Below are 23035 nucleotides of genomic sequence, written 5' to 3'. Positions count from 1 at the left end.
CAGATTTTCTTTAAGTAGCGGTAGTACTAATTCCAGTTTATTTTTATATTTGGATAATAAATTAAGAGAATTATTAGCTAAATTTATTTCCGTATAATATCGTTCTTTTATTTTTAGATCTAAATGCACATTTGAAGATTTTGCAAAGAATCTCTTAATCTATGCGCTAAACGTGTAATTAGGACTACACATACTTGTACAATTAAAAAGAAGTCAAATAAGGAAAAAAAATTTAATATATGAATTTAGTAAATTAGATAATAGAGTTTCTTTATGTTTCGATATTTAGAGTAATCATTCGTATATTGGTGTGACTTGTCATTGGATTGATAACTCTTGAAACCTTCCAAAAAAAAAAAATTGTTAGCTTATAGAGTTTTTAATGAATGACATAATTATTATGTTTAATTTTAGAAGAATATGAATTAACTCATAAAATATTTTCAATAGCATTAGAAAATGTGAGTTCTAATACCACTGGTATAGATGATCTAAAATTTGTTTGTCAACATATTATTGATGGTTTATTTTTTCATATTCCTTTGCATATCATGTTTTAAATTTATGTGTTCATGAATTAAAAATTTTAAAAAAATTATATTAAACCAATTAAAATTGTAATTTCTTATTTATGGTCGCATCCATCTATTATTAAACAATGAGGTATGTTTTGTGAAACTAATGGAACGAGACCTAAAAATTATTTCAATATAAAGGATTATTATATTCATTTTTTACACAAAATACTAATACTAATATATATTTATTTTTACAATAATGGAATATTTATAGTGGTATTTGTGAAATTTTAAAAGTATTTAATGATGCAATTAAATAACGCTTTGATATTTATTATCTCACTCTTCAATTAGTTTTAGAAAATTTTTCTAATATATTATTATTTTTAAATGAACATAACAATAATAAATCTTTATCTTCTACATATTAGTTATGAAAACTAAATCGAAAAAATACTTTTATTTTATTTCTAAAATTTATTTAATTACATTTACTTTAGATCCTAGATTTAAATGAGAAGTTTTACCAGAAATATTAACTTTAAAATTCTTTTTCTACTGTTAGTTAATATTATATATAATTAGTTAATATTATATATAATGTTAGAATTTATTTATATGATATTTATAATCAATATTATATAAAACATATAACATAAATTAATATTTTTGAAATACAACAAACTATTAGTAATTTAAAATTTATAAATGCACAACTTTTATTAAAAGAAAGGATGAAATATTCACTAGGATCCTCAAATTTCACATAGGAACTTGAGAATTATTTTACTACTTCTTTTGGTTTTAATGAAGCAGATAACGAAAATTTCGATATCTTAAAGTGATGGTCACAGAAGACTCAAAGTTTTCCCGTCCTCTCCGTGATCGCTAAAGAAATTTTAGCTTGTTCAGTGTCAATTATTGCTGTGGAGAAGACATTTAGTACCAGTGACAACATATTAGATGAACGACGATCAATTTTGTCTCCTAACTCATTGGAAGCTCAATTATTACTCGACGATTGGTCCAAACCGAGTAAATAATCTAAGAAATGTAACTTTCAGATAACGAAGTTGAAGATTTTTATATCGAAGGAACGAATACAACAAGAACGGAAAATAGAAGTGAGTAATAACACTACTTTTAAATGTAAAAGGGTAAAACTTTAAAAGAACTATGTGAGCTTTGATTTCCTTATATCCTAAGGGGATACGTAGGGAATTTAAATGTGTGCAAGCAATTTTTTAAAATAAATTTTAAATTTAAATTTAAAAATTTTTAATATACTAATCTTGAATCGTGATGAACCGTGAGTCGAACCGTGAATGACGGTTCATCACGATTCAAGATTAGTATCTTGGACAGTAATTATCTTAGCTTGGACAGTTAAGATTAAAGATCGATCTGTCAGGAACCGTCGAACCGACTGTTCTGGACCGTTGAACTAACAGTTTCGAACCGTCGAACCGACGATTCCAAATTATAAAATCATCGCTTTTGAATCATGGTCAGATTTACACGGAGGAAGAATAAGAGGTCACTGAAGCTGATGTATTATTGACATGTATGGAATATTGATGAGCTTACAGATTGACTTAAAAACAAGAAATTGAGGAGATGAGGAAAAGATAACCACCGTTCTATTATTTCTTCCGAAAAAAAGAAAGATTTTATATAATAATTGAGTGTGCATTTGTCTATGCTTCTTCGAAATCCTTCCTCGAATTACACACCCTCACCGGCTAGCTTTGACATGATCTCTGGGCCATTGATGCAAAAGAAAAAAAAAACTCCCGTCTCAATTGCATCGGCTCCTGCCTGTAAAGTCTTACAATAGATTTAAATAGTCGAGCACGTATCAGAGGGAGCTCTACCAGCGCTCATCTCGTAGATGATTTCCTCGTCCGTGAGTGCCTCTAGTTCCAGCGCTTTGATTCCGGCGAGCCACGCCAGCAGTACTCGCTAAAAGAAATATAACAGAATTATCTAAATTGACCGGATCAAATTACCAAATCAAATCATATTAGTATTTGGATTATTCAAATAATTCTGTTATAATTATTCTCAGAATTATTCTAATAATTCTGTTATAATTATTCTCATAATTATTCTTAGAATAATTCTGTTATTTATTAATTAGTTATTTGACCAAGTACTTTTGAATATTATATATATTGTATTGTCCTTAAGCCAAATATCAATGAACAATAGATTTTATTATTCTCATTTTATTCCTTCCTCTCTCTCTCTCTCTATTCTTCTTTTTACATGGTATCAGAGTCATCTCTCTTTTTTATCTTCCCTCAACTTCTTGGGGCGGAGATCGTATAAACGGCGAATTTTTAAATTTTTCCCTCAAGCCTCTTATTTTCTCCTACGTGTTTTAATTTTCTTATTCTTCTCAATTTTTCAGAACAAACGAAAAATACTTATTTTCTTCCGTTGCCAACCCCTTTGCTTCTCTTTCCTCTTCCTTAATCTCTTTTTTTTTTCCACTACCACCGGACAAGTTATTTTTTACTTTAGATGTCAAATACTCGACGACATCAAAGAGGACAAAAGCAAAGTCCAGACCGATGTCAAATTTGTTGTAACGACCACCCTTCTTACTACTACTACTACTCTCTAAGAGTGACCGTTACTTATCTACTAACTCTACTTAACCGGTTTATTAAAAATCTCTAGGAAAACCCTACCGAAAAATTTCGGCAGAGTCTCCCCTGTACCGGTGACCATTTCCCATAATACAAACAAATAATAAATCATCAGCCACATGCGGCTGGTATAAATACTTCACAACCACGCAGTAATAATATCACAATAACTAAAAGGAAACTATTCTAGCAATAGTAAACAAATAGAACTCCAACGATAAGACATACCAAACTACAAGTGCGGAATAGACTCAATTACAATCTCAACTTCATCATAGCATTAAAAGAGAACTAAAATAACTAAACAAAAAAGTCTTGGCAATTTGCCAGCTTATTCTGGATCTCTCCATAGTCCAGTCATCACACACCTTCATCACCACCACCTTGTCGCCTTCCTTGCTAAATCTTTTCCTTTCCTTTATCTGCAGTAGGAGGAAGTGCAGTCTATAAGCATAAAGCTTAGTGAGCGCTATCTACTCACAAAAACTCGATATGCATGTATATAAATAAAAACATGCTAAAACTGAATGCTAACATATAAAACTACTCATGCTCATATATATAGCAAAGAAATCAACTAACAGAAAAGCTAACATGTATAACTACTCATGCTCATAAATAGCAAAGACAGCATACTAACTGATATACTAAACATGTGTAGTTAATCATGCTCATAAACTAATAAAGAAAGCAAACTAACTGAAATGCTAACATATAAAGCTAAACATGCTCATCAACTAGAAAATAAATAACATGTAAGAAACTAAACATGTAAAAGCTGCTAGCATAAAAGAAAGCTAAACTTGCTGATCTTTAAAACAAAGTGAAACTTACTTCATTTACTCTAAATTTATTCTTTTATTTCACTTGTTTAAAATTTATACTTTAATACTTGAAAATAATAATCAACTTCTCTTGGGCCCGGCATTGTACCACTTTGCGCGTATTCTTAATAAGAATCGAGGTAGCTAATCCCGAAACTACTAAGATACTTCTAGGCCTTGTGCCTAGGGGCAACTTGGAGCCCATCCCTTGGACCTTGTGTCCGGTACATGCCCTTTAAAAGTAAAATACTTATTATCTTATTTACTACTTCTTTAAATGCCTTGGCATTTTAATAGACACCTTGTGTGCCAAAAATCCCTAAAGTCTTGACTTTGGGATCTACTTAAGGCCTCGGCCTTTTCTTTCTTTCTTTTTTTTTTCTTTCTTTTACTTGTTAATACTTCTAAAAGTATTTAATAGGATTCTTATTTTTCCACTAGAATACATGGCTGTTCATGCTTATTAAAATAGCAAATGAAAACAACTTTGAGCTTACTAATCATGCTATAAAATAGAGCAAAAGAAAGCAACTTTGAACTTACTAATCATGCTATAAAATAGAGCAAAAGAAAGCAACTTGGACTTTCTAAACATGCTGTAAAATAGAGCAAAAGAAAGCTAACTTGGACTTTCTAAACATGCTGTAAAATAGAGCAAAAGAAAGCTAACTTGGACTTTCTAAACATGCTGTAAAATAGAGCAAAAGAAAGCTAACTTTGAGCTTCCTATACATGTCGTAAAACAAAGAAAAGAAAGCACATCTAATCTTACTAATCATGTCACAAAATACACTTTATATATAGCTGTACGTGCCCTGTTTTGGCCAGGAAAACTGCTGGTTCTGCACTTGCTAATAGGAAAGGCAACTAAATTCAATCCAGCAATACCAATAGCAAGTGAAACCTATAATTTCTCTAGCGATTAAAAGAAAGACTTCTATTAAACTCTTAACAACCTTACTATCCTTCCAAATTCCTGAAACCCAGCAGGAATCGTGATTCCCTTCTAAAACAAATCTGATGTCCAGCAACAGCAACAGAAAACAAGCTAAAAATGACTACAATTCTTATACTTTTATAGAGCAACATGATCCTAATTTTTTTTCTACAACAGATCTTAAGAGGAAAAGCCCAAGAACGCATGCTATGCTTAAACTCCCGGACTAATCCAATTTTGTACTCTATAATCTGAAACACCTTCTTAGCTTAACCCTTATTGTAAAGCGACCTTAAATTTCCAATTATACTTAATCAGATTGGTAAGGAACAATTCAAGGTTTAATTGCTTCATGAAAACCACAGTAGACAGCCAAAAAGGATACCAATGTGCTGCTAATAGGATAAATTGCTACTAGAAACCTAAATTTTGTAACTGTTCATCATGCCTAACCTAAACTAATCCTTCTCTTCTTCCTTTTGGTTTCACGGCAGCAAACCCAAAATAGCAGGAACCAAAAGAAAACTAGCCGAACAACAGGAAGGCGCAGAAATACCAAATCAGAGCTCATTCGTAAATCAAAACTCGCGGAACAACTCTACTGCAGGTGAGAAGCAACTCACTTTTGCTTGTCCTTGCACTTACAACCGAGAAGAAGGGAAGGAGGGCTTCTAGGGCTCGGGTAGCAGCTTTTCCGGCGTGTTCTCGGAGCTCTCGGGCTTCTCTCCGTCGGGAACAGCCACCGTGGATGAGGGATGGCTGGAATCAAGTCTCACCGGCGCCGAAATCTCCAACCCTAGCTCGCTCTAGGTTTCCGCCGCAGCTTTGCGCCGTCGCGAGGGAGAAGAGCGAAGGAGATTAGGTTTTCGGGAGAAAAAGTTAGGTTTTCTTAAAATCCCAAAACTTATTTCCTTTTATAAGTATTCGGATATAACCCAACTATACTATAATCTTATTTAACTCTATATGAGATTAACATAAATCTCTTATCCCAGCTGGTCAAGCCGGTTTGGCTTGGTTCAGTCCGACCTGAGGTCGCGGGTTTGAACCTCTCCTCCAACGCTTTTTGCTTAAACTTCTTTGGTTTTGTAAAAATACTAAACGACCTCCAAAAATTACGCAAAAATACTCTATAAATTTCTAAAAATCTCTAGAATATTTTAACAGTATTTTCAAACATTTTTATGGACGTTTGAAACTCAGAATAGGGAAAATTGGGGCGTTACATTTGTCACATCGTTGGTCATACTGGAAATATATGCCCTAAAAGACTTGATTGGTCTAGGGTAAAATGTCAAATTTGTCTTGGAATTGGACATTTTGGTATTCAATGTCCTAGTCCATTTGATTCAAATTTCATTGGTGGTCCTACAGCCTGAAGACAACCATCTATTTCACAAGTATATCATAAAGTTCTTTCGTCTGTGCCTACTTGTGGTAAAAACCCAGAGTTCTCATCTACTGATTGGTATATTGACACTGGAGCAACTCATCATGTCACATCAGATTATAATATCTTTATAGACGTAATGCCATATTATGGCTCAGATACGGTGCAAGTAGGAGATGATTCAGGTTTGCAAATTGCTAATCTTGGAAACACATATGTTCATTTATCTAATCGAACTTTTCACATGCGCAATGTCTTTCATGTTCCATCTATCACTAAAAATTTACTTTCTACACGCCAGTTTTGTCTTGATAACAATGTCATTTTTGAATTTCATCATAATCATTATCTTATAAAGGATAGAGGAACAAATGCTATTGTGTTTTATGGGAGAATCAAAAATGGCCTCTATTGTCTTCAGAGTTCTTCAATCAAAGCTTTTGTTGGTGAACGCACAAATAAACCAGCTTGGCATGCTCGACTTGGTCATCCTTCCCTTCGTATTGTTCAGTCAATCATCAATAGGTATGGTTTACCTACTTCTATTACCTCCTCTCCATCTTATTCATGTAGGGCCTGCATGGAATCTAAAAGTCATAAGCTACCTTTCTCTTTATCTGATCATGTTTCTAATTTTCCACTTGAAATAATCCATTCTGACGTTTGGGGCCCTGCACCTATTTTGTCTAATCAAGGTTTCCAATATTATGTTACATTCATTGATCATTTTAGTAAATATACTTGGCTTTATCCTATGAGAAGGAAATCTGATTTATTTGATATATTTTGTAATTTTCAAATTCAAGTTGAACGATCTTTTAATCGTAAAATACTCTCTTTTCATTCTGATTAGGGAGGTGAATATCAAGCTCTCCATCGTCATTGTCTCTTGTGGAATTGTTCATCGAGTTTCTTGTCCTCACACTCCAGAACAAAATGGCTCTGCTGAGAGAAAACATAGACATATAATTGAAACTGCCTTAGCTCTTCTTCATCATGCATCAGTTCCGCGCAAATTTTGGGATGAAGCTGTTAGCACTACAGTATATCTCATAAATCGACTTCCTACACCATTGCTCAATCATAAATGTCCTTTTGAAAAACTTTATAAGCAAACCCCTGATTACACTTTCCTTCGAATTTTTGGTTGCGCATGTTATCCATGGTTACGCCCCTATTCTAAACACAAACTTGACTCTCGTTCACTACAATGTGTTTTTCTTGGTTATAGCAATTTGCACCATGGTTATCGTTGCTTGCATATACCAACAGGATGAATTTATATTTCACGACATGTTACTTTTGATGAGTCTTTATTCCCTTTTTCGGTAGCTTCTTCAATCTCTCCTCCAGATACAAGTGGCACCTTCTTAATGCCACCTAATATTATCAGAAGTGATGGAATTCTAGGTCCTGCTCCGGAGCTCTCTAATAACTCTCCTATACCATCAGAATCACCTCCGGTTGCTGCTCCAATCTTAGAAGTCTCACCGATCGAAGATAATATGCTCTCTGATTCCTCGGATAATGCAAGTCCGTCATCTACATCACCATGTCAGCCTACTTCCTCGTCGTCATCAACAAGTGATTCAGATGATAATGCTCCTCGTCGCATGCTTCCCATTAGTGATATTTATGAGCGTTGCCCACCAAATGCAACTCGATATCCCCTTCCACGAGCTCTAGTGGTTTCTTCCAAATCTATTGAACCAATCTGTTTTACACAAGCAAACAAGGATCCAAACTGGCTACAGAATTTGATGCACTTCTTCGCAATGGAACATGGACTCTAGTTCCGCGCACTCCCTCAATGAATGTTGTGGGCTTTAAATGGGTATTCCGTCTTAAGCATCGAGCTGATGGTTCTCTTGAAAGATACAAAGCTCGACTTGTAGCTAAAGGATTTAGTCAACAACCAGGTATTGACTTTAATGACACTTTCAGCCCAGTCATCAAAATTACATCTGTTAGACTATTATTATCAATAGCTGTTAGTTCTAATTGGCTTGTACGACAATTGGATATTTCAAATGTATTTCTCCATGGTCATCTTGAGGAAACTATATTTATGGAGCAACCACCTGGTTTCATTCATCCACAATTTCCATCTCATGTTTGCCAGCTCAAGAAATCCTTATATGGTCTTCGACAAGCTCCTCGTGCATGGTTTCATCGACTATCTAAATGGTTACAAGCTCAAGGATTTTCTGGATCAAAGACTGACTCGTCTCTATTTCACAAATATAATGATGAAAATATGATATTTTTTCTTATTTATGTGGATGACATTCTGATAACCGGCAATGATCACAAGGGTATCACAACTTTATTAAGTCTTCTCAATCAAGAATTTCCTGCTAGAGATTTGGGTATTGCTCGTTTTTTTCTTGGTATTGAGCTTATTCCACATGAGGATGGCTATCTTCTCTCTCAGAGCAAATACATTACTGGACTTCTTCAAAAAGCCAAAATGGATGGAGCACGTCCGGTCTCTACACCAATTGCTATAAACAACTCTCCAACTTCATCCTCTCCTGCTCTATCTGATCCACAAATTTATCGAAGTATTGTTGGGGCCTTACAATATGTCACTATCACACGCCCTGATATTACTTTTGCGGTAAATCGTGCTTGTCAATTCATGCATGCTCCAACTGAACAAAATTGGGATAATGTAAAAACAATATTTCGCTATCTCAAAGGTACTATTCTACATGGTCTTCTTTTATATCGCCAATCGTCTCGAGATTTACATGCATATAGTGATGCGGATTGGGCAAGTTCTCCTAAAGATAGACGCTCTACTAGTGGATATGCAATATTTCTTGGACGAAATCTTATCTCATGGAATTCGAAAAAGCAACCTACGGTATCTCGTTCAAGCACTGAGGCAGAATATAAAGCTATAGCAAATACAACGTCAGAAATTATTTGGCTTCAATCACTTCTCTCCGAACTTCATCTTGCATCAAATATTGCACCAAAAATTTGGTGCGACAATATTGGAGCAACATATCTCACAGCAAATCCAGTCTTTCATGCTCGTACAAAACATGTGGAAATTGATTTTCATTTTGTTCGTGAACGTGTGGAAACTCAGCAGTTATCCGTCTCTTATATTTCTACTGAAGATCAAATCGCTGATATCTTTACCAAGCCACTATCCAGACAACGCTTCAACAAGTTAGCAAACAAACTCAACGTCAGAGATCTCCCGTTGAGTTTGTCGGGGGGGGGGGGGGGGGGAAAAGAGATATAACAGAATTATCCAAATTGACCGGATCAAATTACCAAATCAAATCATATTAGTATTTGGATTATTCAAATAATTCTGTTATAATTATTCTCAGAATTATTCTTAAAATAATTCTGTTATTTGACCAAGTACTTTTGAACATTATATATATTGTATTGTCCTTAGGGCAAATATCAATGAACAATAGATTTTATTATTCTCATCTTATTCCTTCCTCTCTCTCTCTATTCTTCTTTTTACACTCGCGAGCTACGGTAGATGGGGTAGATCGACCCCGTTTTCCTCATCCACGGCGGGGCAACCCTTTTCGCCTCCTTCGTCGGCAGGGTGAACGCCATCTGGAGGAAGGGGAGCCCGTCCATTCGCTCCCAAGGGACGTTGGAGCTGCCAGCGAGGGTGCTGATGTCGACGGCATCAGAGTGGATTGGACTCCCGTCAATGCCGTGGATCTAAGTAGCGTCCATATTGATGCGATCGTCAGTGAACTCGAGGCGGGAATGCGGTCGTCGATGTGATGGCCTGCCTTGACGACGCAGAGGCCGAAGAAGTCGCTGGCGGAGCCGGTGTGAAGGCAGTGGGAGGCGGTGAGCCTGGCCATGCCCGCCTCAATGACCACCCACGACTGCATCGATAGCCCGTGCCTCATCATCTCTTCCAGCATGTCGATCTCCGCTAGCATCGACGTACGACTCTCCTCAGACACTACATGGATCTGCTGCCCTCCACCACAGGGCTCCATCATGCCAATGGCCACGCCGTCGGGCGCGAAGTCTTGCTACTCGATGCAGACTCTTTTCAGGAATTCAACATGGCTCGCATCCCTACTGAAGGCAATGCCAGGGACAAAGCTCAGCCGCTTCAGCAAGCCTTCGACTTTCTGATCCACCGCGGAGGAAGAGTTGAAGAATACACCTCTTCCAAGAGGAACACTGCGTTGAACTCGGCAGTGAGCTGGTTGATTTTCTCGGCTTCTTTGATCAAGAAGAAGTTGGGGTTGTCCATTCCACTTCATCTTCACCTTTGTTCGGTTGCTCTTCCTCTAAGACTACATAGCTGGGGTAGGAAATTCTTTAGCTTCTGGATCTAGTATTTAGAGCCGTCAATTTGGGTTAGGCCCGTCGGGTTGGCCCGCCCCGCTAAACAATTTAAGCGGGTTGGGTTTCAATTTTATCAACCCAAGTCCGCCGTGGGCTAACCCGCCTAGGCCCCCGACCCGCGCGGGTCGACCCGCTCGGGCTTGGGTTGGCCCGCGGGTTGAAAAACATATGTAAGTTAAGTTTTAGGTCAATTTATTATCTTTCTTTGTTACAATTTTGAAATAAAAGTAGTACTTTTCATCCAACATAAGTATTTATTTGTGTTCATTTATATTTAAAATACATGTTTATGTATATATTTAATTGTAGAAAACTTTTTCGAAGTAAAATGTTGAAGATATAAAATATTTTTTAATTTTTTAAAAAAATTTTGATGGGCCTGTGGGTTGGCCCGCCAAACCCGCAACCCGCCTTAGAATGGGTTGGGTTGGAAATTTCCCAACCCGTCAAGTTGGCGGGTTGGCCCGCCCCGCCCCGCCAAATGGTTAGCCCGCCACGGGCCGACCCGCCCCGCTACGGGTTGGCCCGTCTGACAGCTCTACTAGTATTGCTCCTGTTTGAAATCGAGAGAGATGGTGTGCTGGATAGGTGGCGATGTTGTTGACCGGCAGAAGACTTCGTGAAAGAGACTAAGATGATGAACTGGAACAGGAAGAGAGCTCTAGGTGCCTTCTACCTCTTTGTGCACACTCAAACGAGTCAACAGAACGTTAGTACTAAAAAACAGGGCAGAGGTATCTGGCGTAGACCCTTAGACGCTCAAGTCAGCAGATGACCTGGTGGAAAAATGGAGAGTTGAATCGTGTGCACAAATGAGGTTGTTGTAAAAGCGTACCTTCCAAATGGAGAGGACCCTCCGTTATATATTGCCTCTCATAACCCCCGTAATTATGAGGTGACAGAAAATGTCAGAGATTATCGGGTAAGAGAAGACGTTGGCCTAGGTGAGATATATTAATCATCTAAGGAATCTTCCGTTATCCATAGGTCAAAAATCAGTGGACCGCCAGTTAACCGCTACTTCGGTCCGTCGGTTCACATAATTTTTTTTTTTGTTTTTTTTGCTAGTTGGAAATCGACGGTTCCTCGCCGTTGAGGGAGGGGTGAGAGAATTTTTTGGGTATTTTTTTAAACGGTTAAGATCATTTGACCATTTTTTTTATCAATGGCTATGATTTAGTATCCGTTACTATTCAAACTCTATAAATAAAGAGTTCATTTCATCATTTTCACACACAAATGGAGAGTTGAATCGTGTGTGCAAATAATATTGTTGTAAAAGCATATCTTGCCAATGGAGAGGACCCCTCTTTATATATTTCCTTTCATAACCTCCACAATTATGAGGTGACAGAGAATGTCTGAGATTGTTGGGTAAGGGAAGACATATAGCTTGGGCGAGGTATAGTAACCGTCTAAGGAATCTTTCGTTACCCATATGTGCACCTCTTTTATCTTTTATAACTTACTACATTGATGATGCGGTTGAAGAAATATGCTGTCATAATATGTCGGTTGATGGAAAGTATAAAGTCACCTTTGAAGAAGGTTCCAGCAAGTGCTTATATTATAATAGAGGAATATTCTCTGATAAACGGTTGTTACTCTGACAAGTTGTTGTGATCTTGATTATGTTGTCTACTGAGTGCATCTCGGTCGGATCCATAAGATGAATGACTGTATATTCATCCTTCTCTTAAGCTGCTCGGTTTATGTACTAGGTGGTGATGGAGATCTGTTTCTGAAGTAACATGGAGCTAAGTCCTCTAGATCCAATTGATTTTATAATTGACAGTCCATATACCAGGACACTTGCCTCTAAGAAATGGAGAACTGAGTCCCGAAAGATTTGGTCAATACTTTATGTCAATTGTCCATATGATTGAAGACTTGCCTCTGAAGTGGGGTTGACCAGTAGTGGGGTCGACCGGTCATATGTTGGGAGACATACTGAGAGTGGGAAGCTAGGCCCCTTGAATCCACCCTGTCATATGTTCGACCAAAGCTGTGGTCGACCGACTATTCCTTAAAGCTACTCAGCTTATGGTTGAATAGAATATATAATAGATGTCTTAATACATATAGAGGACACAGGGCCCCTTAGGTCTGACTAACTACTAGGTCGGTCGTCCTTGGCAAGGAGCCAAGTCCTACTGAGAGTGACCCTTTGATTGCCTCCTTGACTTTAATCGTCATCTCAGCTTGACTTTGACTGCCATGTCATACCTACGTCCATTCAGAACATTTCGTATCACAAGCATCCCCTTCAAGTCTAGTCGAAGGAGACTTGTAGCTGACTGACTGGACCCGAGTATGATTTTAGTTCGATCGCCCAACTTATTTGTCCCACTGGCTTAACATGTTTCTGATTTGATCGCTCGACCATGTTTCCGCTTGCACCTTAAGTATTGTGATTAACTCTTATTTTGAAAAAATGCATGATGGGCTTTTGACAAGCCAAGTAATGTGCCCATGATACATGAGAAGGTATTTTTTAGCTCAATGATGCGATTGTCTTGTCTATCATAAATGTCCATTTAAGGATAAGCCGCGTGCCCCACTATCTCATTCTTCGAAGCAACAACCAACGCACGTCTTTTCGTATAGACCGACTCTCTCTTCTTTGCAATCCAATGATTGTCAATGATTAAGTCATTTTGATCAAACGATGGAGATTAAAAAGTATCTCATATCTCGTGTTTTAAAAATCCTAAGTGATGCAACGACAAATAACTTTTCACTTTGTCTTCTTTTACATTCTCTCTAGCAATTTTCATTGGTAAACTTTTCCTTCTTACAATCTGACTCAGTAAGTTCTTCCCTTGATTCATCTTGGTGTTTCCTACACTCTTTCATGGCCCAAGAATTTTTTGCTTCCTGATCATTTAAATTTCGATAATAGCGATCGAGAGGTTCTTTGTCTTTCTTTTGAAATCCCTAAAAATTATCATATTGTTATTCCAAAAGCCCAAGACCATCCTCATCATCTTTCTCCTTCTTCTGGTCATATCACGTTCTTCAAAGACCAATTCCAAGCTCATTTATGTTTTCCTATTCCCCAATTTCTATGCGAAATAAGCCATTATTTTGACATCCGTCACCAACAGTTTGCACTAAATGCTTTCCACACTATGTGCGGAATGTCCATTTTGTTCCGCATGTATAACATTCCCCCAACTTTTCGTAACTTTCATTTATTTTCTTACCCCAAGAAATTAGAGCAAGGAGTATCTTTATTTCAATCTCGCCCAAATGCGGTTTTCTTTAAGGAACTGTCTTCTTTGAATAAGGGATGAAAATCTCGTTTCTTTTTTGTTGAATTGCCTGAACATACTTCCTAGACGACCTAATGGTGATTCAACCTTCCTCCTCTTCTCGACCTTGGGAATTTTAAACTTGGCCCGACCTTCATTTCTCATTCCAAGAAGTTGGGTGGCGTATAATTTAAAGCTCCCAAGTTGCTAAGAGAGGACCTGCTATATTTGTTCCGATTAAGTCCCATTCGAGCGAAACTTCTTTGTTCCTTTGGTAAGCCTTAACAACTTAGCCATTATGTTATCACTAACTAAGGTATTTCTTGTTTTATGCAGTGGATGCCTTTTTCGAGGCTTTGGTAGTCGATTGCATTAATTTGGTGGACACAGAGCTCATTAGGTGGGAACAAACACTTTTGGCCGAATGAGCTCAACAGTTGACTGACCCTTCTGGCGGGGCGTCTAGTAGTCAAGCGGTCGAATCTAGTTTGGTGGCTGCAACAGAGGGGTTATTCACTGACCCTCTCCCAGCACCCGAAGATTCTCCCCCTAAAGTCGAGGCTCCTTTGAAGAGGAGGCGCAAGAAATGGCGACTTTCCCCTTCGACCCAAGTTCCTAAGGGGTGAGTGTCTCCTATCGACATGTCTTCTCCCCATCTTACACTCATCCGAGAGGAAACTCTGACCCAATCTTCCAAGTGGGCTTTGTCCGCTCTTCCCTCTAGTAGTCCAATCCAAGAAGACGCCACATCTCAACCGGGCGGCTCTCCAACAACTTCTGCACGAGCATCCCCTGTTGTCCTTGTTGCTCCCCTCACCCCAGGCTCCACTGGTTATAGCTTTCGCCATCGAGTCAAAGAGGTTCTATCAATTCTACGCCATCTACAATCTACCTTCTGTTAGTGTAAGCCCTAAGAGCCAATTAAGAGTTGATTGACTTAGGATATATTGTATCATATTTCATTAATAAAAGTTAAAGTTTTGGTTATTATATTTACTTCAGATCTGTGTCAGATGAATAAATATAATAATGTCGTAGGGTAGTAGGTTCTAATTTATAGTATCAATTGATTGAATTTATACTGGGAGCTTATAGATATATATAGACACTATTCTTAACTATTCATAATTAAGTATTAATATGCAAGGACAATATTAATACATTAAGACTAACATGTAGGTTATTTGATGACTTAATCTCACAAGTCATGGATATGAGATATTAAGTTGACATATGAGTATATATTAGAGAATATGTACTGAATTAATTCGCCATGAGAATGTTTCATGGATCATTAATGAGTGTCATAAACATTCTCAAGTGATTATTGGTGTAAATAGTATTTAGATCTAATGTCACTACGGTTGCCTACATAAGGAGTTGTATACTTTAGTATCGACAAACGTCACACGTAACTAGGTAAACTATAAAGTCGGTCACTGGGTATACAATATGTTATGCGGACAGATATGTGTGATGTAGAGGAGATCTATCCCTTCCATATGACGGAAGTGATATATATGGCCCCCTTAATAAGTAGGACACAAGAATGCATGGTTTCCATTAGTTCTTTAACCGATCAGCGGCCGAATATTATTGAGAAGCCAGTTAATAGAGGCCTAAGAGCTAGCTATGAACTGGCTAGATGAACACGCGCCAGCGCAGACGATGAACAAGCATTCATACTATTTAACCACAGTATGCTATAACTACCTTTTACTCCAAACACCTCTGATGATCTTTGTTTTATAGCAATGGGTGATTAGGATGGGCTTGGCACAAAAATTAGCTAGTTTGGCCTTGAACAACGAAGTTTTAAAGTAGCGCTTATCAGAGGTAGACTCCATTTATGCTCTCGCCCGCTCACCCTAGGGGAGTCAAGCACAACTCGACCGACTGAACGAGTTGGAGAGCCAACTCCAGGAGGCTCGGTCGCCCATAAATGTTGGGGCAGAGCGGTACAAATGGTTAAGGCTGCCTTGAAAACTTTAGAGGATAAACTCCCCTCAGAAGTAGCATACTGGGCGAACATAGTGGCCGAGCTAGATGAAAAGATTGCAGAAGTCTAGCGCATCTTCATTCAATTAGGGGAATCAAAGGCTACACATATTGCGGAGATGACTTCTAAAGAATTTGAGTTGGCAGTCCAAACGCAACTTGCGTCCGAGTGGTAGTAAAGTTTGGACACCCAAAGAGCGGAGTTGGAATCCTTGCAGGCGGACTTAGCGGCCAGCCAACATGCTCTGACCGCCACCAAGTCTAAATTGGCGATTTCTGAACTGACAGCTGCCTGAGCGGAGCTAGTTGCCTATCAAGCGGGGGAGGACGAGCTGTTTGAGACAAGGAAGACAACCCTCCTCTAATCACGAGATTTTAACTTGCCAATCATCAACTCCATTACCAAGGCTGTCCTTCATGGGGCTGATGGTGCTGTCACACAACTTAGAGAGGGGGGGCTACTTGACTTCTGAACCCCCAGCTCATTTCCTCAACTATCAACGACTAATCAGGGAGCATTAACCTGACTTATTCCCCAACCTACTTAGTTTGTTTTGCATCTCTGCCCTTCTCCTAGGCAACCAAAACTTTGTAATTAAGACTTCCTTCCCATGTAACTGAGATTTAAGTTTTGACCACAATTGATTTATGCTTACTTGTCTGAATGCTTTTATTTCTGCCAAGTATTTGTGATGACTTCATGCACCTAAGTGAAGGGTTGTTCTTGATCCAATTTTATGTACTGAATGACTTAAAAGTTCTATTACTCAACTATAAGTAATAAAACTTCAAAGGTCCAACCGGGTATTAATCCGATCGGGTGTAATGTAAAGATCACTTAGGTAAGGTTGGTGCCCTTAAGGATCGCTCAGAGTTAAGTCCGTTCGACATTAAAGCTAGTCGAACTGTAGAACAATACCACACTAAAAAAGTTTGATAGACTCTCATGACAATCGAATAGGTGTCAAGGACTGCCTTCAAGATACAGGAAAGGCAAAGCCTTAAAGACTCGACCGGGGTTAAAGTCACTGGGTTGTAGATGACTTAAACACAAAAAATAAGGTTCACCTTGATAAGTGTGTTGACACTTTGGACTAATGATTTACTTTTCACATCTATTATAAATGTGTGCTTTCTATTAGTGACACGTGTGTACAAACCTCATTCCTCTGACACAGTAATCGGTGCACAATTTTCCATACGCTCGTCACTTCACTTTCTCATCTAATGGTCCTAGGAATTAGCCCACCTTTTTATCACCACAATCAAATGGTTCCTCTTAAAAAATGGGGATTTGAAGGATTTCCTTAAAACCCCTAATGCCTTCGTCCGCAGCGTGAATAGACCCCTTGCTTTTACGAACTTCGGTGAACTTGTTTCCTCTTCGTTTACTCTTCTTTGATATTTCTTCTTGCTTTCTATCATGAGTGATCCTAGCTTGTGGTATTCTGGGCCCGCTTCAAGTTTTACGGGGTAGACTTGGATGACCTCCGTTTCAATTACGAGATACCCCATTCCATTCTATGCATATAATTATACCCACTAAGTGAGACCATCCTCATCTTCCCACCCGTTGGTTACGTAACTATTTTCAAGGAACAAGTCTTGGTCGGCTTACATTTTCCCATTCTCCCTTTTTTTTGTTGAGGTAAGCTAGTATTTTCTCCTTCCTTTGCAACAATTAGTTCCCGACGTCATTCGCATCCTAGGTGGCACCGTTATCGCATTTCACATATTCGGAGTCTCTTTGACCCCTCGAGCTTTCCATTATCTATTTTACCCTCAACAAGCAGTAAAGGTCTATTTTGTTTTCATGTCCGTCTCGATGCTACCATTTTTTCTGAGACAACTTAAAGGTCTCAAAGCATCGGGTTGACCAACAAGAGATCTCGACTCTCCTATTGGGCTCGACACCCTTGCCACCTATTGGGAAGTCCCTTCCTTGGGGGTTATAGCTAGAGTCACCTCGGTGAGGTTGATCATTTCCACGCGGTGTGCTTCTAGCTCTATGGCTGTAAGCTTTCTTACCTTGTTGAGAGATGCCCTCATCATTGTGTTGATTATAAAAAGTAACATGTCTTTAGTTGGATATCAAAACTTGTGAAAATGGGGGTTCTTACCAAATGAAGTGAAGATAAATTGGTCTGCGGCTAAGACCAAACATGTGCAGCAATCTTTCCTTGAGTTTGATATTGTTACTAAACTATAAGCCCAATTGATTCTGGGATGCACTGTAGTCACCCCGCTCCAAGTAATAGTCTTTCAAAGTTGGAGCGACGATGGGGGCGAGCCAGGGGGGGGGGGCAATTCTCGCTGCCAATGAGTTAGCTAAGAGATGGAGCCCAGAGTTTGACAAAAAAGAACTGGGATTTTCATACCTTGTGTGATGAAGGAAGCTCCTTGATCAAATTAATCCCATAACAAGATGAGAAGAAGAAGACCCCATCCTCCATCTCTTTCAGGTAAAAGAAAAAAAATGAAAAAAAAATAAGGTGAAAGTGGAATGTGATAATGTTAAAAAGAATCACGACCCTAGTTAAAATACGGAAGAAGTTAGGACCAAGCTGTGATAGCGGAATACAAAAATATTGCGACACTTCTATGAAAAATATAGGGATAGGAAAGCGTATCCCGCTCAGCATGTGGCTTTGAAAGAATGCTACAAAGTTTGGAGAGGACCGTCTAGCTGATCATTGTCATTCGAAAGCCTTAACAGATGATGGACCGGAAGTCCATAAGCCGTCCTCAATCACTCTAGGGATGCATCAGTAAAACTCAAAGAGGTAGATCTTTACCAGAGAGTGGAAGAAGATTCTTCGATCATAGAGTGTGGTACCAAAGAACTGATGAAAGAATGCTTCATAAAGATGAACAGAAACAACTTACTTAGAAACGAAGGAAACTTGGAGACGAAGGACACTAAGAAACAGCGAGTGAAGGGTCATCAAGTGTGTACAAAAACACTTTTATTTGACCAAATATAGCCTGACTCGTTCAATAGGAATCATTAGATCCATGGGGTCACAAGGCGGGATAGATTTTCCACCGTAGGCTCAAGCATATGAGACAGATAAAAACTCGAGGAATCATTACCTATTAAAAAGAAGTGTAGTCTTCCCTGCTATGAGTCATATCACATTAATGTGATGTAATCTCGGAGGCTCATTGGTGCATTGTAGCCTTAGGAATCGAGGCGGATGACACAAGCGACATGCTTAAAGGAGTGGTTGCATTAAAGGACATGAAGATCGATGCATGCTAGCATTTAATGCATAATTTCCTCATAGATATACAATGGATTTTCCACATGGCTCAAGTAGTCGAGGCATATGGGATTATTCTGATTACACTATAGTCTAGTAAGATAGACTCTAGCCTCCTTTGACTAATTTGAAAGAGAGACTTGTGATCTGGAGAATAATCAGTAGGCATCATGTGGGCAAAAGAGGATTGATAAAAACTGTTTAGGTGGTTCCAATAGAGGAAAATTTAGAATCTGTTGGCCCTCGACTCTTAGGTTTATCGTGCCCCCCGCCCCGGGACTCTCAAGCCTCCTAGCCCTTAGCCTGCTAGCCTCCCGGAGTCTCCTTACTCTTGAGCCTCTTGGCTCCTTAATCTCTCCACTCTCGAGCCTCTCGGGCCTTTAGCATGTTGTCTCTCGAGACTCTCAGCTCCTTACACTCTTGACTCTCGAGCCTCCCGACCCCTTAGCCTACTGGTCTCTCGGTTCCTTAGTCTCTCGCCTCTTGAGCATCCTGACACTTTAGTCTGTTGGCCTCTCGGACCTCCTAGCTCCTTAGCCTACTGGCCTCTTGAATCTCTCGGCTCCTTAATCTTCCGACTCTTAAACCTCCCGACTCCTTAGCCTCCTGGCCTCACTGTTCTCCTGGCTCCAGAGTTTCTCGTCTCCCGACTCCCGGACAACTGCCTCTTTTGTCTCCTGACTCTTTGAAGACACAAGATGCACGACTCTTTTAAGAAAAAAATATATCATTGTGTAAATCTCGAATTATTTCAAGAAAAAATAGCGCCGAGAGCAAGTCTCACAGTATTTAAGAAATTAAATAATAACAACGTAAGGAAATGAATAGAAGGAAAAAGTAAGCGGTCTTCCTATACAAGATACCCCTTTTTGACATATAAGATACACACTTATAACTATCTACATCGAAACTTTAATATTCATCTTCTTCATCTTCCCTTATCATCATTAGAACTATCTCCCTCTTATTTATCTGGTCCAAGCTCCCAATTAGATCATCAACCTCATTATTATTCAGTAATTAATAATTAATTTGACAATAAATCAATCCACCGATGAATTCCACCTCAACATTATCACTTATCAAATAAGCTTCAAGGTATTTAAAACACGCATCAGACTCCTTATTTAAAAAACCTGCAAATTAAGTGGATTATCCAAAAAAAAAAAAAATGAACTGTCAAATCATGACCATATGAAATGAGATAAATATAAATACACAGTTAAAATCAAGTGGATTATCAAACATCTACTTGGAAATGCCTAAGCAAGCGATACCGACTCACAGCGTAATTCCGTCAGTTTACCTCTGAAGAAAACACGAAACTTCACTGCACGAGTCCTCTCTTTCCTCTTTTCCTAAAACTGCGGGAATTTTTGCACGGCTTCTTTCTCCTTTACCTTAGGGAAAGACCGTTAGATAGATGTATGATTTACTCATTTTATCTCTCACCTATTATATTTTAAAATTTATTAGTAATTTTTTTGAATTATTTTATATAAAAAAATATATACTATAGTTATTCTCTTTAGTCCTGTATTTAAAATTGACAATACCACGAGTAGAAAGTTTTTATAAATTATCACCTTAGAAAGTACACCTTTCTTTTTTTTTTCTAAGATAAGTATAATTAAAATTTTATTTTACAAGCTAAAATAAATTTTTACTAGTAAATAACTATAATTAATGAACAAGTTACGTTTGACCAATAATATTTAATTTTTTATTGATAAAAATTATATTTGCCAGTAATTTTAATTTTGGCCAATAATTTTAATTTTTTATCAACCAAAGTTTAATATTTTAAATTAATTTTTTTATAAGGAAAAATTTGTTATAGTGACTTACCGAACACATCTTTACCGAGTCAATTTATGGACCTATATACTAATTTACGTATATTTATATATTATATTGCACATTGCATTGCATGGGTGAGCGATGACTATTATAAAATATTAAAAGAATGCTCTTTGATTATATGTATCATAAACTTACATTAGCAACTCCATATGAGGTCAGATCTCTTGATCCATAAAAAAATGGATTAGAAGAAGAATCATTTGCAATTACTGTTAGATTGTGGTCGTGATCTAGTCGTAATTGGTTGTGATTCTTTCCTGATTTCATCTTCCCTCCAAATTATAGTTTGGGTCGGGACGGGTAGTCAGATGCCGTCTAGAGGCCATCGGCGGTGGCCAAGTGACCAAGCTACCAGACGTCGAGTGGAGGGTGGCCTCCGAATACTTGGAAGCTGACGGCGGTGACCAAGTGGCCAAGCTACCAGATGCCAAGTGGAGGGTGGCCTCTGAATACTCGGAAGTTGCCGGCGGTGGGCAAGTGGCCAAGCTACTAGGCGCTAAGCAGGGGTGACTTTCGACCACCGATCCCAACCCAAATTATAACCTGGAGGGACAGTAAAACTAAAGAGAAATCACAATCAATTACGATTGAGTCGCGGTCATGATCTAACTATAATCATAAGTTATCTATGTCCTGGTCTATTTTTTCATGGACTAAAGAATTTGCTCTCACTTCATATTTATTATTTTTAAGTGGCAACTCATTAAAAACAAGCTCTCTTAGGAAACTAAGCAAACACGAGAATCGTTTTGTTCAATAGGTTTATTCTATTTAGTCTAACTTTTATTCATCCGTACACGAAAGAAATATCTATAGTTATACGAATTTAAATTTACAGCATTTTAAAGAAAGATTTTGAAAAAAAATTACAGGTTTATAACGACTTATTATCTTTTATCTTAGATATGTCCTTAATTTACTATTGAAAATTTTAATCATTTGGGACGACTTAAGACATCCCTATTAATTTGAATGTTATATATATATATATATATATATATATATATATATATATATATATATATAATAACATACACTCATATTTATTGTATTATTAAATTTGATTATTTGTAGTTTTCACTATCCATTTATTCAATTTTATTCTTTATATTCAAAATTTATTTTTTATTTTATTTTATTTATATAAAATCCACTCATTAACCTACATCCATATTGATTTGTCATATATAATTTAGGTATTATACCTACCTATTAACATCGATGCTCTTAGACACTATTTGAGCTTCCACATTGACAAGTTATTAGGTGTTATAACTTATGTATTGTTGTTAAAATCAATGTGACTTGGTGTTAATGCCAATATGACTTGGGACGAGTCAAGCGATTGAATACATTAAAAACATTTGTTTATATATAAAAGATAGTAATAAAGTAAGATTTTATTTATAAAAAGGTGAGTTAATTAATAAAAATTGATGTATATAGTATGTGGATCCATAATAATGAGGGCACCCACGGCTCTTTTCCATTTGGCAAGGAGCGGTTCCATCTGTATTGAACCGCTCCTTTATGTTTTTTTTTTAAAATTTTTTATTAAAATATTTTTTATTTAAATGTGATAATGGATGTATTTTTTTTAATAAGGAGAGAGATATGCGGTGTGTCGCATTCAGTTAATTCGGTTAATAAATTAATCGAATTAATAAAAAATCAATTTAATATTAACTAATCGAACCCAATCAAAGTTTTATTAAAACCGAATTAACCGAATCAAATTAAAAATTAGTAATTTCGTTTAACACCGAATTAACAGAATTATTTTAAAAAATAATAAAAAATATATATATAATTAATATAAGTGGGGGTTTAAAAAATGGGAGACCTATGAAAGAGTTATTAAGAGGCTTTTTAAATAGTAAAGAGATGCGTGAGGTTTTTTACTTGTGATACGGTGCGGATGTAGCAATAAAGGAACTCTCACCGAGTTCCAATTATTGTGGATGCTGAGTGTCTCGCGGGT

The sequence above is a fragment of the Zingiber officinale genome, chromosome 2A (genome assembly GCF_018446385.1).
Source record: "Zingiber officinale cultivar Zhangliang chromosome 2A, Zo_v1.1, whole genome shotgun sequence".
Lineage (NCBI taxonomy): Eukaryota > Viridiplantae > Streptophyta > Magnoliopsida > Zingiberales > Zingiberaceae > Zingiber > Zingiber officinale.
This window is presented reverse-complemented; position numbering follows the sequence as displayed.